At 38.3% G+C, this 18,259-nt stretch overlaps 1 protein-coding gene across 15 annotated transcripts in view; it reads right to left on the reverse strand.

The window, feature by feature from the left end:
• FOXP1 (forkhead box P1) overlaps positions 1-18,259 on the reverse strand; it is a 755,498-nt gene that overhangs the window by 433,878 nt on the left and 303,361 nt on the right. Inside the window, exon 1 of one of the 15 annotated variants that reach the window (XM_058168791.1) lies at positions 1,700-1,745. The exons of the other annotated variants lie outside the window; for them this stretch is intronic. The gene's annotated coding sequence lies outside the window, so the exon portion shown is untranslated. Of the gene's footprint in view, positions 1-1,699; positions 1,746-18,259 lie in introns of those variants that run through there. 15 annotated transcript variants of the gene reach the window in all.

Below are 18,259 nucleotides of genomic sequence, written 5' to 3' on the forward strand. Positions count from 1 at the left end.
CTCATAATGTAGAAGCCTAGATTTTTTTCCCCAGAATTGGCAGATTATTCTCTTACCTTCTCGCAAAGCAATAACCTTGGCTGTGGTCATGTGAAACTATCTTTGAGGTATCCCTTTACTGCCTTTAAACACCGAAGCAATAAAAACAATATTTGCTCTTGTACCTTTGAAATCGTAACAAAAGCTTTGTTTTAGCATTTACCACAGTGTGCAATAAGAGTTAATAATCAAATCTGTCCCAACCCCCACAAATGTTAAACAAAAAGATAAAAGAAATGCAAATAGCTATTGTCATGGAAAGTTAAAGTACCTGTCTGTATTTTTAAGTGAAAACTATTATCTCTATCAATCAAAATTTAAGAATACAATAGCGCTAATCACATAAGGCGCTTTGACTGAGGTGCTTTTTCCTCATAAAGAGACTATAAAAGTAATACATTTACAATTAGATAAGCTATTTACAATGTTGCTATTAAAAAAAACTTAGGAATCTTATTGTTAATAAAATGTTCCTGAGTTTGTGCGTTATTCTGCACTCAAAAAAAAAAAAAAACCAGCAAGACTTTACACATTTTAATAACACTGATGCAATTTTATTCAGATCCTTATACTTGCAACATGTGGTAGAACAGCACACTCTTCTGTTTGAGAAGAGTCACTTAGATGAAGGAAATAGTTAATTGCTAACCTAAACACCTATTTTTGATCCAAAGAGTAATATCTCTATGTTCACCAAACCTAGAATATATTGCCATTCAAAGCGCTAAAGATTAGCTATTTTCCATTTTCTCATTAAAAACAACACCAGGAACACATAATCTTCCTTTGATTCTGGAATCTTAAAAGGAATCTTCCAGGTAACATGAATAAGATGGCATGGTTCCTCTGAGACATTTCAATCATAGATGTGTCCCCACCCCCCACTCCGTTCCTTTTTTATTCCTTTCTGAACCAGATTCAGTTAGAAATGGACTGGTCGCACAATTGGTAAAATAACATGCTGCAGCAATTTTGTCTTGATTAAAAGCAAAAGCAAGCGATCTTTAAATTGGCTTTTGTAAACAGTTAAAAGTAGGATGCCATTATGCAAATTTTGCCCCTTCTGAAGAAGCAACAGAGATGTCATCTTCCTCCACCCCTGTTGTCCCCTGTATAAACAAGTTTCCTACACTGTAGATCTGTTATTGCTTGCATCCGAGTTAACGTCTCTAGTGTGCTATTAATATCAGCCAAAAACATTACAAACTGCACATAAAAACAATCTCTACTAAAAATTGAGGAGTGTAGCTGAGGATACGAAAATGAGGTTCCTTCTGTAATTTCCCACACAGAAGCGGGGGGGGGGGAGACAGCAGGGGGGAGAGAGGGAGGGACGGAGGGAGGGAGAGAGAGAGATGCAACTTATGTTGTATACTATTTTAAAGTTTTCAGGAAACAAAAAATCATCCAAACAACTTACATATCAGGGGGGGGAAAGCAAGCTAAATATGTTCTTTAACAGTTTCCAAAAAAGCCATGTTACGCTTTGCTATTTTTCTGTGCAAGGGAAGAACAGACCCTACACAGAAAAACTAAGTCTGCAATCTCAATGGCTACAACTAACTCTTTAAAACTAAGGCTCTTTTAAAACTCGAATTAAGAATGCTGAACAGTTACTTAAGAAGTGGACAAGAAGTGGCATTTCACAATATACACTTACCCATTAATGAAGAAGCTTTGAACTGTAGCAGTAATTCCCAACCAAGTGAGAAAAGTTGAGAATCCTGAAACACTATAGGCACACTTCTAACTATCCAGACTTTCTCCGCTTCAACATTGGCTGCAGTGTAAGGAAGAAGTGAAGGTATGTGGTCTGAACACAACAAAAGCCACTGCCTTACTCTAGATTAAATATGCAGGAAGAGGCCCCTTTGCATAAACACAAACACTCAGCAAATGAGTAACTGGCTCAAATCAGACGCCTGCTGTGCATTCTACCTGTCCTGATCTCTCACAAGCTGCACAGCTTGTTTAATAGAGATGGTGTCTGAAAGATCACACAGCTACATGCAATCCTTTCCTAAAGAACAGCAATAACAACTAATAAATAGGAATAATATTAAGTACTAAATTGAGAGTTGCCTTTACAAAAGAAAATATTTCCTCACCCACACACCTTTCAAAGCAGTAGAAGACAAAGAGACAGACACGCAGAAAAGAACCTGTAGGTAGAAATACTTTCGCTAATTAAACCCCCAAATTCATCAGAATTATAGGTTCTGCTAAGCAAGCTTACTTTAAAATTCCTGTGATATTCTCAAAACTTTTTTCCCCGAGCAAATGTGTTGACAACTATACTGTTTATTTCCAAAAATGGACTTTGCAACTTACACCTTGAAATATGTGGAGGAAAAAAATAGAATTTTTTTTCTTCCTCTTTAGTAGCTGTTTCAAAATCAGCAAGTAACAATTTTAATGCTCAAGCTGTGTTTTTCAAAATTATTTTTATTGCATAAAATGTTCCAATAGTAAACCAAATAAAGGACTCAAGTTAGAAAAGGAAATATCTTAGTTATGTGAATACAGTGGACTATGACTTTCTGTCCCTTTGCTACTATTCACAGTTTTACATATTGGGCCTTTCTTCCTTACTCTTCAGTTCTATGGAATAAATTCTTTCAACTTCAACAGGAATTAATACTGAATAGAAATCAAATTTTAAGACACATTAGCTGTCCTTTTGTTACGAAAACCTCTCACCTGCTTAATTTTGATAGAATAATGTTGTATGTGTATTTCCAAAGCAATGAAACTTCATCATCTATATATAAGAAAATTTGACATTTGATCAATAGATTCAATATATAAGAATGATATCATTATGAAAGGTTGGAAAAAAATAATTAAAAATCACTATATCTACATACTCTCCAAACAGGGGGAAAGAAAAAAAAATACTGTGTGTATGTATGTGTGTATGTATATATAAAAATTGTTGAAAGAAATGTTCATCTGGGTTCAGTTCCAAGTGGGGAGAAAGACACTGGAAACATGGTGGCTAATTGGAAAGAAGGTTTTTAATGGTGGACTGGATCATATGGCTTTAGATCCTACTCAGAAAAAGGGAAGAGATGCTGAGAGTCCCTGGGGTTTTTTTTACCTTCTCTTGCTTTGAACTTCCTAGGGCACAGGAAGAGTATCCTGATTGGTTGCTGTCAGAGGTCATAGCTAGCTTTTTAGGTTGTCTCTGTGTTAAGTTTGGCTGAATCTTTCTGGGTGATGATGTAATGAAAGGGCTTTGGGCAATTCTTATTATAGCTCTGCTTGAAGGAGGTAGATCTTTGTTATGTTGAATAGATTGGCCCAGGCCTTAATAGCCCATTGACAAAGACGGGGGAGGGCGGTTGAGTTTCTGCCTGCCCTTTTAGGGGAAATATTCTGCCCCTTTAAATTTCCTAAAATATCTCATTTTCCTAGGAGAGGGTGCTAACTTCCTATAATCGCTCCCCCAAGTGGGACACACATGTTCTTGGCAAAAGATTAAAAATTGATCATCAGGGAGACTCGATGGGTACTTTTGTTTTTTTTTTAATGCAAAAGGGAAGGCATTGACAGAGGCAGCAGAAGAAGGATTCCTAAAGTAAGAGATAGGATAAGTTCAAGAAACAACCCTTGAAATGGGCAGCCTGTAATTTAAAAGAAAACCATGGCTGTGAAGAATTTTGGGACTTGTGCTTGCTTGGAACATGACTGGAAGCTCACAGAAAATGGTATCTGCCATCTGAAATTAATTGGCATAGAAAATTGGATACTATAAATTTCTTTCCAGAACTTTTGCCCTGGCTGCTAGACCTTCATGGTTGGAAGCTCTCCTTTTCGGAGCCACTGAAGAAATCCTTCTGCTGCCTCTATCAATGTCTTCCCCTTTGCATCAGAAAGAATTAAAAGCACCCATCGAGTCTCCCTGATCTGATCAATTTTTAATCTTTTGCCAAGAACATGTGTGTCCCACTCACATGTTTTGGAGAAAGGCCAGGGGGATTGTAGGAAGTTAGTATCCACCCCGCTCCTAGAAAAATGACATATTTTAGGAAGTATTAAAAGGGCAGAATATTTCCCCTAAAAGGAAGGCAGAAACTCAGCTCCCACCCCACCTCCTTTGTCAATGGGCTATTAAGGCTTGGGCCAGTCTATTCAACATAACGAAGGTCTAATTCCTTTAAGCAGAGCCATAATAGGAATTGCCCAAAGCCCCTTCATTACATCATCACCCAGCAAGGCTCAACCAAGCCTGGGACAGACAACCTACAAAATTACCCCTGCATGGCCCCATGGGAGTCTGATAACCAATCAGAATACAAGCTCAAATTCAAAAGCCCAGAGAGAGCATAAAACCCAAGCACTCTCAGCAGCTCTGCCTTTTTTTTTTTTTTTGCCCAGGACTTCAGAACCATATGGTCCTGTCCACCATTAAACCATCTTTCCAAACAGCCACCATGTTTCCAGTGTCTTTCTCCCCACTTGGAACTGAATCCAGATGGACCTTTCTTCCAACATAATTCTTCACCATCCTTATTAAGTTTTTGTTACTCATATTGTTAAATGAATTCCAGAACACTATAAGTACTATAAGTGTGAAGAAAACTGTACCACGCTGTGATATCCAGCCAAGGGAACTGGTGGTACAGCTGCTGACACAACCTGATGGTGAGCCCTTTACTATGAAGCCTTCACCAGACAGGCATCACCAATCCCTGGGCAAGGTATTGATAATACTTCCAGGGTCCCTTCCAACTCTGTTCTTCTGTATTTTGTATGCCCATTGTGTACATTGTGATGGATTCTATATTTCCAGGCTAGGACTGTAGAGATAAAAATGCACACCAGTGAGTGTTCTTCAAACCCGGAAATCTACCTGTAAGCACACTGTGTTAGAGGAAGTACATTAGGATTGTGGTTTAAATCAATATATTTTTTTCTTTACTCTGGAGGTTTTGTTATAAGCTGCAAAGAGTCTGAATGATTTTCTGATGTACAATTTTAATACAGTAGATAATAATAACAATAGCAGCAACAATAATATACAGGATTGATTATATGCTGAAAAAAAATCAAGTAAATCAATCTGAGTAGGCAACATGGGGATGACAACGACATTTTTTTCATGAACATGTTCTTTTGATCTTCTTGTTACATTTTTAGGACAACAAAACACAAGGGCTGTATCAAACTGTTTTTCTCCCTGAAGGAATAGCATCTGCCAGCAAAATAGATTCCCACACTCTGCTCCATCACTCTGCATTATCTCCTAACCTGTTCTAGTTGAGAGATCATGATAGGGACAATGAGCGGAAAGCGTAGAGAAGGAGAGCAGAGAAAATCCAATTGTATCAGCTGCTCACTTAGCCCACAACGTTCCTGTGACAATATATTTAATAAGGACAAATTTTAACAGTCTGGCATTTTTAAAAATGTTAAGCTAAGTCATGTATTAATCATTATTTGTAAAAAAATCACTGAATAAAAAGAAACTTGCTTGCATGTAAAAGGCTAGAGATCAATGGAAGTTCTATTGATCCAAAAAAATGTGGGTGCTTTTATATAGATGAGGGGTCCTTGGTGCTCTCTTAGCTTGGTTGTTTTCAGACATTTCATTATCCAAACTAGGTAGTATCATCAGTGCTAGTAGGAAGTGGGATTTTTCTCTCATTGTATATTTTAATGACTTTTATACAGATACATTTTAATGTTTATTTTAGAGGCTTTCTTGCTATTTCATGGATAGAAATTCTGTGAAGTATTGTGCACAAATATTCTGTCTTTCATTGTAGACTCATATATCCAGGGCTCTGGAAGCTCCTTGGCTTCTATTACATACCAAGAGAGGACATCATGAAAGAACTCCTGCCATTACATTTTATTTTTCAGTAGGAACAGTTATCCCAAAGGGAGAATCTCGACCTTGATAATTATCAGATAATTTCTCCATGTCTTGGAAGTTCTTACATTCAGAAGCTGGAATTTATTTCCTTGATAATTTAGGAAAAATAATATTTAACAAAGCATATTTAAAACCCTTATCAAGAAGATTCCAGGAACACCTCTAATGTTCGCTACTTGTGCACTGAATTGACCTTTAAAATAAGGTGGCAGATAAGAGATCTAATCTGGATGCAAATAAAATATAGAGCAAAATGTATCAGTCTATCACTATGTACAAGCATTTTTTTTTAATCCCTATGGCGGTTCTAATGACTGTTTTGGCAGTTCTAGCTGGTCGTGATGTTTGTCTGTGTGGGAGGGAGGGGGGAGAGAGGGAGGGAGAGGGAAGGGGGAAGTACTGTTAGCGAAATCCAGTATTAATGTTCTATATCACACCAAACACAATGCAATTGAACGTATTATAAAATTATAGGTGGTTTCTAATTCCAAGGCTAATAGATGTTGGAATAAAAATTAATATTTGAATAAGGAAAATGAAAGAAATCACACTATGTAAGTAGATTTCATTGCCTTTTGGATTTGCCCATCTATTCTGCCGTAAAGCTCCTTTCCACAGGATTCTCTTTAGGTGTGTGGCGAGATATCTGTACGAAGATCCAAAAGTTCAAAATACCATTTCCAGGGAAGCTCAACTTGACTATATAGTTGTTAGGAAATAAAGCACATAAAAAGGGTCCAGAGTTTTGAGGGAGGAGAGTGGGACCTCCAGAAAATAAACAGAGTATATAGTTTCAAAGGCTACAGACACAGACATTTCATTGTTCGAGCCAATTATCAGTGGAAAATAATAACAACAGATGGATTCAGAGTCACTGACTTTTCATATGCACTTCATCTCTGCACAACAGATGATGAAATGTGAGAGCTATCTCAGAAAGGCAAAACATCTTTCAGTAAAAGAACTCTATACTCCAGATGGGGACCTTCTAAAGCAGCTTATTATCCTCTTATAATGTTTTGAAGATAGACTTACTATAACATTTCAAGAACTCATCAGATATGATGAGTACAATGGCATCATTGTTTAGGAGGAGGGGAAACTGATTTATGACTGAAAATAGTCACACATATTTCTAGAAGGTTAGCAATGTGCATTTCCTGTTTCCACATCAAGTGCTTTCAGCTTCAAATAAAGGCCTGATCCCATCCTTCATGAACTGGCATAAAACTAAAATGGGGATTTTGCCAATGGAATAGGCCCAAAATTGGAACGTCTGCTTCTGGCAGAAGAATAATTCTCCTTCCAGCATATACAGATACACACTTTTGCTACTTGGGCAATAAAACTATCAAAATATCTGTCTCAAGAAAGAATATTCATTTATTTTATGAGAAAAAGGAGGACTGAATTATTAATTAACAGTTTCAGTACAGAAATGCTGCCTACAAGTTACCCAGAATCTTAAAACAAATATGCTTATTACGTATATGAGTTCAAACAATAGATTCATGTACTTTTATAAAATGCAATCCTTAAATCTGTTGCAGGAAGCACTCATGAACTACACTAATGACTCTGCATCAATCCGAATAATCAGGATAAATGGATATGGCTTGTCCTTTCTTTCCAATGCCACATAGGAAGTCACTTCTGAAATCTATAGGAATTTCAGCAACAATGAAAGATCACTAACTTTGCTGGTAAACATATTTGAAAATAGCAAAAGAAGCTACCAAAATGATAGCCCCGGATAGATTGTATTTGCTGTTGATAATAATGAGTTGGATTAAAATTATTTTAGCAACAGTAGTAGAAATGCTTTGCATATTAAAAACTACACATGATTAATAATATCTATACAAAAGATTAATGGCGGTACACGCATTTTTTTTATGTTGACCTATGATTGGTAAGTGAGGTAAATCAAACTGACATGTAGTAAATCACACATATCAATTTTTCACTATTACTCATATATTCTAGCAAATGAAGCATAATATGCTTTCAGCGAGAAGTAAGAGTAATATGCAAATTTTGATAGGTCAATTGATAAGCAAATCCACTAAGTATTAGTTAAATATTCAGTTAGAAAAACAGCCCCCTCCCTAACCATCGCAGACCTCATTTAAATCCCACAAATTTCAGTATTTTGGATAACGTGAAAAACATTTATCATACTTTCAATAATCTATATTAAGATTTCCTTAATGTCTTCATCAATTACATTGTATACATTCCCCTTCAACATTTTGTGCCAAAATCAGCATCTGCTGGCCCATTTCAGATCAGGAGAACTTGCATATAGTATAAGCATTTGTATGTATACAAATATATGATAAAATATATTTTATTAAAGAAATAAAGCAAAGAAGCAGAAGAAAAAGAAAAGAACTAAAACCTATGAACTTATATTGAGAAAGCATATCAATTTTCAAAATATTCAAAATATTTTGAAAACAGGATTTTTACAAATCCAAAATTGTACATGGAGTGTGGCAATGTCTTTTTGGGTGGAGGGTCGGGGTAAACCATAGAGGGGGAAAAAAGATTGAAGCCCTCACCATATTCTTAATTGAGATGAAGAATCTACCCACTTATTTTGAAATAAACATGGGCAATATATAGTATGAATTTAGTAGACATAACCTATTTATTCTATTATCTATATATCTCTTCATTGTTGAATTTCAATCCTAGTGACGTCATAGACTTATAGACATGTAGTTTTCTTGGCAATAAGAAGAAAATCGTTTGCCACTATCTTCTTCCGAAATGTGCTGCTTCCAAATCTAATACTTGGGGTTTTCTAATGGTCTCCTTTTCCATTATTAATCAGGTTCAATCCTAATTACTTGTTGAGATCAGCCTGAGATAACAAAAATACCTGTATGCCAACATTGATTTGATGCCTTTCACTCATTTATTTATTAATAGGTATATTTATATTTAAGGATAATCTTTGCTTAACAAATAGTAATTTGGACTGGAATTTCTACCATTATATGAAGCAGACGTAAAGTGAGATGTCATGTTACCGCATCACTTAGCAAAAGCAATCCTGTCTGCACATGTCAAGGCTGAGAAACACTGCTTTAGGAGTTTGATTCTAGAAATGATATTTTAATTGAGATATATTGTAAATATTTATTTACTGTTTCATTGATTGAAAGTTTTGTTTAATTTTTTGCATCATGTATGCCATCCAGAGTCATGTTGTTTAAGTTGGGAAGCCTTATAAATCTAATTAAATAATTGAAACCAATCTGGCTCTTCTATTTCTGCATCCTGCATAGCCATAAATTTTCTTCTCATCGGCCACCACCCAGGAATCTTTGGCTCTTCCTTTTTCTCATAGCATGTTATTCGAGTAACTTATGTTTCCACACCAAAAGCCCCTTCCTCAAATGTATATTAGATTATCCTAGATGGCAACAAAGATATTAAACACAGTAATTCTTTGTTGCCTTCTAGTGGGAATATGGTCAACCCATAGTTCTAAGGAATTTAAAGAAATTTCAATAATTTATATGGTACAAAAGGTAAGTAAAAAGAAAACAAAATCTGAAGTGCATAAAGTAACCAAAGCGTTATCCATGGCATCTGGAGGAGAATTTTCACAGGTTGGCTGAGCTTAGGAAAGCATCTATTATGATCTTTGCAATGTCACATATTAACGTTTCATAGCAAGTAGTCAGCACAAACCTTTTCAATCCAGGTTGTAGGGCAGCAAAATATATGTCACATCTTACTCTTCTTGCTCTGGGAAGGGCGAGAGCAAAGCAAATCATCTGTGTGGATGTGGCTTAAGATGTGTGAAACCACAAATATTGTACTTGTGGTAAAATACTCATAGTGGCACCCCACATTTGCTGTATGCTTCAGATATTTTTCTAGTTTTGTGTCATGGAATGGAACTAACATGATGAAATATTTACATTATATTTCGAACATTTTCAAGGAAGAAATGTGGCAGAAATATGCAGAGAAAACTAATAATCTGATACGCAACCCACCAAATCTTGCAAACATAAAACACTCAGACATAAACTAAGTTAATTCTAAATTAAATCAGAAGAAGAATTCAATAAGTTAGAACCCTTAAGTATGAATTAGACTGTAAATACTCTTCACATATTGTCACTATGAATCTGAATATTTTCACAAGAATTTGAAATATGATGCTCTTCACCTTGTGCAATTAAGCAAAGTAGCAATTTAACTACAATGTGTTGATATATATGAAATTAATCATTTCATAGAATGCAGCGAGAGACCAGGTACCTCACCTGAGATTATCTAATTCACACACACAAAAAATGACAACCAAAATATTTTATAGCCAATCAGGAAGGAGAGAGCAAAGTATTCCTAGCCCCATCTGTGCCATTCTGTATGCTCTGTCATCTTTTAATATCTTCTTCTTTTAATCTGCTTTTACCAGCACATTGTCCATCAACAATACAGGATTATGGGAGATATGCTTCCCATAAGGACTCCTGCAGACTGACCCCAGTCTACTGCTAGCTAAAACAGTAGAAGGAAACAAAGTTGGGGATAGCCCTAAACTCATATCCTTTTGATATGTGGTGATCATATTGTTTAATATATCATTGAAGCAAAAATTATCACCAATTTAATGAAAGAGACAAGCAGGAAAATAAAAAGGTTGCGTTAAAGAGCAAGATTATAAAACAAAAGAAGCAGACCACTTTAATCCAATCTAGAAAAGAAATGCATTGGTTTAGAAGTTGAGGTCTTTCACCCAAAAATCTATATAACCGCCGGCATCTTTATGCTGAAATAGGCGCAAACATTTGGATTAATTAACCTCCTACAGTAGAAATGTTTGCAATAGCTACAGAATAAAGTTAAATAATCATTAAGGTTACCGATAGTGAAAACAACTATTCTTAACATATTATAACTGTTTCTGTATTATAAATATTCTGAGAAGGATGCTCTTCAGTAAAGAATTACTCTCTTTACTGCTAAGGTGAGTGGCCAATAAATGTAATAAATAAATAAAAAATAATACGCCTGGCTCAGAATTATGAAGCTCTATGGAAAAAAATCAAAATACTACTGAAATGTATGAAGTTTATCTTGCATACTGTACAGCTCAGTGTCCATTTCAAATTCACCTATATATAAATGTATTTTTGGTGTTTTACTATATTGTTAAAATGTTCTTAACTATCTAGCAGTTTCAGTGTAAAATTATTGGTGCTTAACCATTTCCAGTTCTTCCCGCCTATGTGGCTTCTGCTTTTTCTCTCTCTCAAAATTTTCAGAAGATAACATTTTGCATTATGTGATCAAAACTGTTCAAGTTTTAGGTTTGCTTACTCTTATCCTGGCTTTTCTCTTCCTGGTTTCGTCATGAAACTGAAACCAGAAATGTTAGTTTGAGTTTGAAAGTAGCTAGAATTTGAACTAGGAACTACTCTAGTTTCTGATCATATAACATCTAACTTATCAAGGTAACTTGGGTATTAAATGTAGCTTAAGAAAGATGGCAGTATGAAAAATAACTGCAGTGTGGTCTTAAATGGAAGATCATATTTTCCTCCTTTAGGAATTGTGCTTCTTTAATAAGGCATTGTCAGCTCAAGTAATTTTTGAATATACTAACTCTACACAAAACAAACTACATAAAACTTAATGCTTCATCAGGCCTACCTGAATTACATTTTTAAAAGAAAATTGAAATAAATTTGGTTAGAACCTTGCGTCTACCAGCAGATCGTCCCCTAAATACGGAAACAGGAATAGTACACATTTTCTACCCCTCCTATATCCTCATTTGCCTACCAAAATTTGTTGTAGGAAGCACCTGCATGTGTCTATGTGTGAACTATAGAGAGTAGAAGGGAATAAGTATATTTCCTCTTTCTCTTGTGCTAGCAAAATCCTCTGGTGAAGCTTGGTTTCATTTTTAAATGGGAAGACACCTTTGTTTCATGGATGACTACTTAGGATACAAAGCATTGTGCAATTAGTAAACCTATAAAAACAGCTAAGTGTCACATTGGAATAATTACAAGTTGCTAAGCAGCCTATAATGAGCAATTACTACATGAACAGGAAAGGCATTGTGGTTGCTATTTTTGATCACTAATTTCAACCAGTGGGGTGGTGCCTGCCTTTTCCTACAACTGAAAAGCTTGAAGCTTGTCTAGAACAAGGTTGATATGTCCCTACATTTAGCAGGGTTTAGCCTGCTAAGTGATACATGTGATCACATGTGGATTAAAGACATGGAACATGAGTATATTTAGCCTCCTTCCAACATTCCTACCCTTAAAGTTCCCTGATTAACCATAACCAGTGATTGAGTAGAGTGGGGTGTTTAGTGTCACAATGGTCTTTTTGAATGAATAGAAAATTATTCAGATCCTATTCCTTAATACAAGAAGTTTTAACACTGCAAAGTAAAAGTGTTTCCTGGAAAATGGGCACGCTCATAATCTTTCGATACGTTTCACTCTCACATATCTGATCAGTTCATATTGTGTAGGAAGAATTTCTTTTCAGATAACATGGTTATTTAACTACTAAACTATACAAGCTTTGAAGCACACCATGATCACAATAGGGATAGGCTGACATAGTGGAAAGCAGGGCAGCAAACCATTGGGAACTTCAGTTTTTTATTTACAAGTGGTTCAGATTTCTGTCAATTAAATGGAAGCATGTACTACTTTTCGAAGTATTCCAGAAAGGTGTCTGGTGTCTTTGCTACTTTTAATCATATTATAATACTACCAAAGCTCAAGTTTGGATTTAGTACCTGAAATTGCACTATATGCAGTGAAGAAAAATCACTGTTTGTGATTTTTGGGTGGTAATTAGTTATCATGTGCTAAATCTGTCTCTAAAGCAAAAATATTGAGATTCGTATTTGAGTATTTCTTTAAAAAAATAAGCCTAATTAATTCCTGGTGAAAAAAGTTGTCACCTGACACAGGTCATGGGTCTGGTGCAGTGATGGGTTGCTATCTGTTTGCTCTGGATTGGGCAAACCGGTAGTGGTGGCGGCGGGAGGCTCCACCCACCTGTCCGGACTCTTCTGAGCATGCGCAGAAGCGTCACGTGCACAAGCATGTGGGCGCTCACAAGCAAACCAGTAGCAACGGGTTTTGAAACCCGCCCCTAGTCTAGTGCCTTTAAGGTGTGTTTTACTTACATTTTCAATTTTTTTTCCTTTGGACGGTACAATGGCCTATAATGTCAGCTGTTCACAAGACTTCTTCCTTCTCCTGATAAATATAAGCATCATGTATACATTTTTAAGTTCAACCCAAATAGAGTTTTCGGGCAAACTAGGTGATTTTGGACAATATCAATTAAAATGGTCCATATTTTGACCGATATACAAAGTGTAATCAACTGTGTTCCATCTGTTCATTGTTTCCTACAACAGCCCCTAATACTTCTTGAAAACCTACTCTGGTTCCACAAATTCGGCAGATCTTTAGATGCAACACAAGGAGTTATAACTAGAAATTAGAACTTGCTACAACAAAGAATCTGAACAAACAAGTAGTTTTACATGAGATTTCATTGGGGGGGGAGGTTTGAGAGAAAGTCCAGGAATTAAGACAAGTTTTTGCAGGATGTTAGAATTTTAACTCTGTTAGATAATAGTTCAACGAATCAAGGTCAACAGGATTACTTTAATTTTCTAAGTTAAGAAGATCAGCTATGGAGGCAGAAAGCTTCTATAGTTTCCCCCTACAACCCAGCTGACCCTCACCATACCTGCCTTTTGGAAAGCACTGAAGACTTGGTTCTTTCTTCAGGCATTGGCATAAAACAATGGAAGTGCTTCTTCCTGGCAGGTAATGTTTCTATACTTTTCTATTTTGTGGTTTTATGAAATGTATTTTTATTATTTGATGATGCACCCTGTTGTTATTTGATGATCAGTCATGTGCTAAGTGGGTGGCTAAACAAATGAATAAATAAAGAAAATAAAGCCAGCAAAAGAGCTGGAACCATTAAGTATCCCAAATAGGATAATCTGCCTCTGGGATAAAGCTCATTGCAACAAACTCCTGCCTCTCCCAAAACAACAAGTGCATTCCCTTGAGGCCAAAGTAGTTCATTTGACAAGAAGCGAGAGATATAAAAAGATTGGTAGATGAGATGGGGGGAAATAATATAGTAGTCTCTCACTTCTGAGTGACAATCCCTACTTTGTCATAGAAAATTAGATCTTGGGGAAGAATGGTGTCATGTTGAAGAAATAATCCTTTTGAAGGGAATAAGAGATGAAAAAATATATTCTCCCCTAAAACTACCATCCAGGGCCCAGAAGCTTGGGATAGTGAATGAATCAATCATTAAACTACAATGATGATTCAATGGTGGATGTATGGAATATTATTGTTGGATAAGAAGAGGCTGAGCTACAAAGACAGGTTAAACATGTGATCGGTTTACAGTTATTGCATTGTCACAAATGTCCCTCCCCATGAATTTCACTGACCCCTAGCGCCAATTTAGATTTGACCAGTAAGTTGACTAAATTCTTGCATTAGGGGTAGCAATAACAATCTTATGTGATTTGAACTCAATGAATGCTCCTGGTTATTTGCGCCTGACAGTTCTCCGTGTCTATGTAAAGTTATGGATAATATTTGTCATCTAGACCAGGAATCTCCAACCTTGGCAACTTTTAAGTATGGTGGACTTTAACTCCCAAAATCCCCAGCTAGTGCTGAAGAAGCCCACCATCAAGGAACTGAATGACTACAGACCACTTGCTCTAACATCTGTAGTCATGAAAATCTTTGAAAGGCTAGTGCTGTCTCACTTGAAAACTATCACGGATCTGCTGTTAGACAACAGATGATGCTCTGCACTACATCCTACAACATCTTGAATCTCCAAAGACCTACACAAGGGTACTCTTTGTAGACTTTAGTTCAGCATTCAATACCATCATTCCAGACACTCTTCTAACTAAGCTAAACAAGCTAGAGGTACCTGAACACACTTGTAAGTGGATCATAAGCTTCCTAACAAACAGGAAGCAGCAAGTGAAGCTAAGAAGAATCACATCAGATACCTGTACCATTAGCACAGGTGCCCCCCAAGGCTGTGTGCTCTCTCCACTTCTCTTCTCTCTATTAAGAATCCAATAAAGAATTCTGTTCTGTTCTGTCCTATTCTTTGTTTGATGTTATCAGAAATATTCCACACTTATGTTAATTCTTTTTTAAAATGTCCAGGTGATGGCTAATGCTACTCCATTGCTGGTTACTGCATGTCATTCATTGTACCTTTTTTGTTTTACCTGTTATGAATATTCCATGATTTTCATCTTGTTGGATAATGACAAATTTTCAGAGAAGGGAATATTTCCCCCTCATTTTGTATATGTCATGGAATTTCACATGCTAGCCATTTTTGTAAGCAAACACCACCACCCCTTTTGGAAGGTATTCTAGCCATTTTGATAGTATTTTGCCATTTTCTGCATTCTTTTCATCTCTGCCTTGGGTTTGTTTTCTTTTGTTTTGTTTTTAGAATTATTATAATTCTCCACAGCTGTTATAATACAAGCAGTTCTGGTTTTATTATGGAGTTTTTGATGCTTTCTGAACTTGGTAATTTTCCTGCAGATGTTGTAAGATGTAGTGTAAATGTAGTGTAGAGCCATATTAACAGCATCATCTGTTGATCTATTTGCTTGGTATGCAAATTGCAGGGTCTAACAGCTGATCCGTGATAGTTTTCAAGTAAGACAGCACTAGCCTTTCAAAGGTTTTCATAACTACAGATCAGGGTGAAACCGCTGATGAGACCGGATCGGGAGAGAAGGTAGCAGAGATTGGGGCTGGTCCACGGCCTGTAGTCCTGCCATGCTTGCCTGCCTTCCACGCTGCCTTCTTGGTGTCCCGGTGGCCAGCTTGCAAAGGCAGGCAAAAGGAAGCCCACGTGGAAGGCAGGCAAGCATGGCAGGGCTTTGGGGAAGGAAGTAAACTGCTAGAAAAATGCTGGAATAAATACATCAAGACCCGTGGAACAAGCCACGCTGCCCCCCCCCCGCTTTGCCACTCCATCTCTTTTTCCTCGCCAGCAACATCCACTCAACCAATCTCCCCGCAAACTCAGCCAATGCTTCCACAACTCCACACACTTTTTTTCCTTTCCGCTCCATGCTCGCACAGCATCTGGTTCTGCAGTAAGGCAGCCGCAGGAATCACCAACCCTTCGGTGGGCACCGGGCTCTGGGAGCCCAGGGGGGGGAAGCCACACTTATGAGAAGGGGGATGGTCCTCTCTTCTTTATGGAGTTTGATTTTGCTTTTGCTTCTCTGCCTATTCTTAACGATGCTGATGCCACTGCTGCTGGGAGACCGGCTGGACGCCATGCTTGCCTGTCTTCCATGCTGCCTTCCCAGTGTCCCGATGGCCAGCTTGCTAAGGCAGGCATACGGAACCCCACATGGAAGGCAGGCAAGCATGGCAGGGCTTTGGGGAAGTGAGTAAGCTGCTAGCTCCTGCCCCACAGCCCTTGAAATCTTGGTCTTCCTCGGTCTCTCTCACACATTCTTCACTCTGCAGGACTGAGCCGGGAGACAAGAGCACCAACAAACAGCTGTGGCCACTCGAGCCAGCCAAAGAAGAGAGGGAGGGAGAGAGAAGCAGGGGTCACCATTTCCCCATCGTTCTCTCGCTCTCTTTTCTCATTTCCCTAAGAACTGAATCTTTTTTCAGCTGACTCATAGCTCCCAGGCAGCCCAGAGATCCCACAATGAGGTGGGTCCGGGCTAATGTCATTGCAATCATGACTGTAGCCTAGATACTGGGCACTTTCTATTACTTGTGGCAGGACAGCAAGCCTCATTTGGCCATGTCCAGCTGGTCTCCCAGCAGCAACGGCGTTGGAGTCAGCGGTGTTTAGAGTGGGCAGAGAAGCTCTGGAAAAGTTGAACTCCATAAATAAGAGAGAACCATCCCCCTTCTCGTAAGTGCGGCTTTCCCTTCCCCCCCAGATTCCCAGAGCCCTCCAATGGTTGGCGATTCCCACAGCTGCCTTACCACATCTGGAGTTGTGGAAGCATCAACCAAGTTTGCAGGGAGATTGGCAGAGTGGATGCTGATTGCAAGGAGGAAGAGATGGAGTGGAAAAGCAATAGGGGTGGGGAGGGCAGTGTGGCTTCTGCCACAGGTCTTGATGTATTTATTCCAACATTTTTCCCAGTAACCATGGCAACATTTACAATTGGGGATGAGCTACGAAGTGATGGGGATGGGAAAAGATGGGGGAAAGGGGTCCTGCGCCACATCATGCCAAACTCTAGTAAGCTAGAAGCTTACTCCCTTCCTCAAAGCCCTGCCATGCTTGTCTGCCTTCCCCGCTGCCTTCCCAGCAGTCCCCCCACTTGCCTTCCCCTCCACCTCGGGTCCTGCTGCCTGCATCCAGCCCATGACGGGGAACACACTGCTTTCAGGCCAGGCCCCCCCTCCCACCCTCCTGGAGCACTTTCTTCCTTCTCCCACACTAGAGCTGCTTCTCAGACCAGTTGTGTGAGTTTGTGTGAGAAGAAAGAAAGGACGGACGGAAGGAAGGAAGGAAGGAAGGAAGGAAGGAAGGAAGGAAGGAAGGAAGGAAGGAAGGAGTGACATCATGTTGGCCACGCCCACCCAGTCACAAACCCACCAAGCCAACAGAACCGGTGGCAAAAAAATTTAGATTTCACCCCTGCTACAGATGATAGAGCAACTGGTCTATAGTCGTTCAGTTCCTTGATGATGGGCTTCTTTAGCACTGGGATGATAGTAGCGCGTTTGAAGCAAGAAGGAACATAGCACATTTCTAGTGATTCACTGAAGATATGGGTGAAGATGGGGGCCAATTGGTCAGCACAGACTTTTAAGCAAGGAGTTATCTTGTCTGGGCCTGGCGCTTTTCCTGGCTTTTGTCTGTGAAATAGGTCCTGCACTTCTTTTTCTGTGATCACTAGGGGTTGTGAACCCAATGGGATGGGGTCAGTTGTAGGAGGTTTGGCTGTTCTTAGTGTGTTTATTTATTTATTTATTTAATTTAATTTATATACTGCCCTTCTCCCGAAGGACTCAGGGCGGTTTACAGCCGAATAAAAAACAATTCCACAAACATTAAAAAACATTTTAAAAAACTAATTTGATTAGGCCGAATCATATTAAAACTATAATAAAACCCACATTAAAACTACATTAAGCCAGCCCTGAGCAATGAAACAAAAAGGTCTTTAGCTCGCAGCGAAAGGTCTGGAGGTCAGGGAGTTGACGTATCCCCGGAGGCAGCTCATTCCAGAGGGCAGGAGCCCCCACAGAGAAGGCC

The sequence above is a fragment of the Ahaetulla prasina genome, chromosome 2 (assembly GCF_028640845.1).
Source record: "Ahaetulla prasina isolate Xishuangbanna chromosome 2, ASM2864084v1, whole genome shotgun sequence".
Taxonomy (NCBI): domain Eukaryota; kingdom Metazoa; phylum Chordata; class Lepidosauria; order Squamata; family Colubridae; genus Ahaetulla; species Ahaetulla prasina.